Below are 3,977 nucleotides of genomic sequence, written 5' to 3'. Positions count from 1 at the left end.
TTATCAAGAACAACCTATAAAAATTCTGGATAGAAGAGAGAAGGAGTTGCGGAATAAGATCATCCCACTTGTGAAGGTCCTTTGGAGGAATCATGCAGTCGAAGAAGCAACTTGGAAGTTGGAAGAGGATATGAGAAAGAACTTCCCAGCTTTGTTTTAAGTTTCGAGGACGAAACTTTTGTATGATATAGGGAATTGTAACATCCCAATTTTCGGACTTAAACTTTTGTGTTAATTTTGTATGAAGGAATTGTAAGAGAAATGATAAAAGAGTTTAAGGACTAAATTGCAAGGCTTTAGGGGGCATGATTGAAAGAATTTTCGTAGTTGGGGGCCATATTACAATATTAAGAAAAAAAAAAAAAATAGGGCCAGCTGCCCTTTCACGTGGCATGGCTGGAACCTCAGCCATGCCACTCATCTCCCTCCTCTGGCCACGTTGAGGAGGGGATGGAGTAACATAAGAAGAAAAAAAAATAATTCAATTTCTCAATCTCTCTCAAACCTCAACCTCATTTCACGTTCCTCACTCTTTCTTTCTCATCTTCCCATCCGACTCTCTCGCTCTCTCTCTCTCTCTCACTCTATCTCCCTTCCAGAAAAAAAAAGAAAGAAAAGGGCAAGCACAATCAAGCCTTCTCAATGGTGGACATTACTCTTTTGCAGCAATTTAGTTTTGGAAAGAGGGCTGCAGCAATTTCTGGAGGAGAAGAGGTTGTTTGAGCAATGATTCAAGGTAGGGGTTTTCTTCTTCTCCTTCAATTTTCGGATTTAAAATTTGGTTGTTTATTGTCTAGTTTTGTTTATTGATCAAGGGGAATTGTGGAGCATCTCTTGAAGTTATGAATTTTCTTTGATTTGGTATAATTCCTGAATTTTGAGGATTAAACTTCAAGAATTAAGTTTCCTTGAGGATAAAGAGCTTTGAACTTGGTTTATGAAGAAGTGTGTTGAATTACTTGAGGATTTTTGTTTATAACCCCTGATTTGGTATATCACGTGTATGAGTTAACAAGGGTGGCTATCCTACTTCACCTTGGTCATTTAATTGTTATTTAGGAGAAGGTTCTCTAAGGAGTTGTTTTGTTGTATGTTAGCATTGAAAACAACGGGCGGCCTTGGGAAAACAGAGAAACCGAATTTCCCAGAAATCATTCCAACCTTCTTAATTAAAGAACCTTGAAATAGACATTTCATACTTTAAATAGAAACTTGAATCACCCCAAAAGGAGCTTTGTAGGTTAAGTTGTAAACTTTTGAATATAAAACAAATCTGTCAAATGTACTTACTGGACAGAATCTGTTCTTTCGGATTCTGAGAGTATTAGGTGAGGAATTTCAAAAGAAGGTTTACATAATTGGTAACTAGACATCGCAAGCTTCGTATAGCCGCTGGAATCACCTTAAACGGATAACCGTAGCCTAAGATATACATTTTTGAAGTTGGGCTTAGTGGCTGGGTTTCTGCAGAAAAACCAGAAAAATTTGATCTGGTTTATCATGAATTTGGAGACCTAAACGGACCCAAAACTAAGCTTGTGATACCTTTTTGAAAAGCCGTAGATGTCTACCTTGCTTGGGTTCTGGTTTTGTAATTTTTAAGGCTACATAGAATACTTTGTGGATATTCTTGTTGCAATCATAAAAGTGCCAATTCCAGAAATCAATAAAATAAAGAACTGAGGTACCTACTTTTTGAAATGAGAGTGCTGCACTTAAACCACCTTTACCACCATTTAGAACAGGTTATTAGTGACGTGTGAGAGTTGAATCACCTCATTTGGAGTTTTGTAGCTCAAGATGTGCGCATAGGAAGTTTCATATAGAAACTTTCTAAAAACTGTCAAAAAAAGGAAAAAAACAGAATTATGATTTCGTGGAAACTGTTTTTAAGGTACTTAGAGATGTATTAATCAAGAATATGAAGTAAAAATTTAAATTTATGTATTTTAAATATAAGTTGAGCAATTTTCTCATAAGCATATGCTCCTAAAAGGCCCAAAAAGGCAACAAAAAGGGAACCCCACAAATAGAAAGAGCAACCCCTCCACCAAATGGAAACCCCTCCACCGAACCACAAATATCAATCGGGCAGTGCCGCCAGAGGTACACTCTAGTTGTCTCCAAAATCATAGAATGGGAAAGAAAAATTTGTTACAAAACTCGTGTTCATTATTTTAATGGCGATACCATCATGAAACAGAATGTATATATATAAAGTTTGCAATAAATCCGAAACAATGAAAATGCACAAAAACAGGATTATTGTAAACTGCCAAATAATTCTCATTATGAAAATGAATATCCAAACTATAATACAGAATAAACGCAAAAATATATCCGTAACAAACCATCTTCATTTTCCCCTCCCCACAGCCTCTTAGCCATCTTACCTTTGCGTGTCGTTCACCTCCGCGGCACATCCCCACGCCTTCACTGTTGTGAGAAGCTTGGCCTTCCCGGCATCAGTTGTTGAGGTGGGTCGCAACCCACCATCACTAACTACGAGCCGGTGGGTTGTGAGACTCAATCGATTTTCTTCTCATGAAGAGGCCATGTAAAAGTGTCCGATAAGGTATCGGGTGAATCTCGATTTTTTTTTTCATTTTACAAATTTATTTCTCGTTTTGATCTGTGACTTTTTTGTATTTTCATTTTTTGAGATAGAAGAGGAAGAGATCGCTTTGAGAGAATGGGCAATTTCTTTAGAGTTGCTAAAAAAAGTTTACATAGTTACTTTTTAGGGTTACTCTAGATTTGTGTTTGTTCGTATAATTGAAGTGAAGAAGAGGAAGAGATGATGATTTTCAAGCTGAAGTGGCAATATAAACGACAATATGCATTTTGAAAGTAATTTCTATATTATATATCAATGAATATCAAATTTATGCATATTCTTTTTGAATTTTGTCTCATGTGAATTTTCTTTGGATTGATGTAATGTTCCTAAATAACATCAGATCAGCAACGAGGAATTTTTGTGAATTGTTTGAATTTTTTTTGAGTTTTTTTTATTGTTGCGGTGACGGCGTGGGGAGTTGCACCTTTGAAGGGTGGCCAATTGGCATCGGCATCAAGGGTAGGAGAATTCGTTTAATTGGTTTGATTTTAGGTTTATCATATCAATTTCTATATTTTTTAAAAATTTATATAAGGGTGGTAAAATGTTTAATTTTGTGATTGTTGATACCTGAATTCATATCAGGTCCATTATGGGTTCAGGTTTAATTATTTGCGTCCCGCGACGTAATTAGGCTTGTTTCATGGACCCAAGCCACACTCGGGAAACTATCGTGGGTTGTGCTTTGGTGGGCATGAGTGATCACATAGGCCCATTTGTCCTTAATTTTACCCAATTTGAAACCCGCTTTGGGGTTTTTCAGAATTAGTCAAATTAAGCATGAATGAGTAATGGAGGATTCAACCCAAAAAAAGCCTTCCCCTTGTCTTTGGAAGCCCAAAATCCTTTATTTCATCTTGAAAGGCCCGAAAGCCAAGCCTAATCCTTAGAAATTTTTTCCAACTCAAAGGCCAAAGAAATCTATTAGTTTTGGCTCATTTAAAGGATTTTCTCGCAATCAGTCGTACCTCTCGGAGCACTTTCCGTGTGAGGCATGCTTTCCTAGCTCTTCTCCATATCGGGTTGTCCATTCGGAGCAACCTGGTGTCGAAACAATCTGTTGTCAGAGTAAATATAATGGTTGCTTGGTCATTCTCGTACAAACAATCTCCGACGAAGGTCTGACACGCAATCAAACCCTCAAAAAAAGTAGAGTCTTCGGAGCACTTGGTTGAGTCAAACACTCTTAGATATTTTAGGTTTGAAGTCACTTCGCTTCAGCCCAAAATTCGGAACTTGCCTTAAAGTATTTCCACTTCAAATGTGTCATTTTGCCTCCTACGACAAGGTAGTTAGGATTTTACTCCGAACGGAATTACTTGTACCTTATTTCATAAGAACGCTGCTGGAGCAAATT

This window comes from Morus notabilis, unplaced genomic scaffold, assembly GCF_000414095.1.
Source record: "Morus notabilis unplaced genomic scaffold, ASM41409v2 Scaffold1202, whole genome shotgun sequence".
NCBI lineage: Eukaryota > Viridiplantae > Streptophyta > Magnoliopsida > Rosales > Moraceae > Morus > Morus notabilis.
This window is presented reverse-complemented; position numbering follows the sequence as displayed.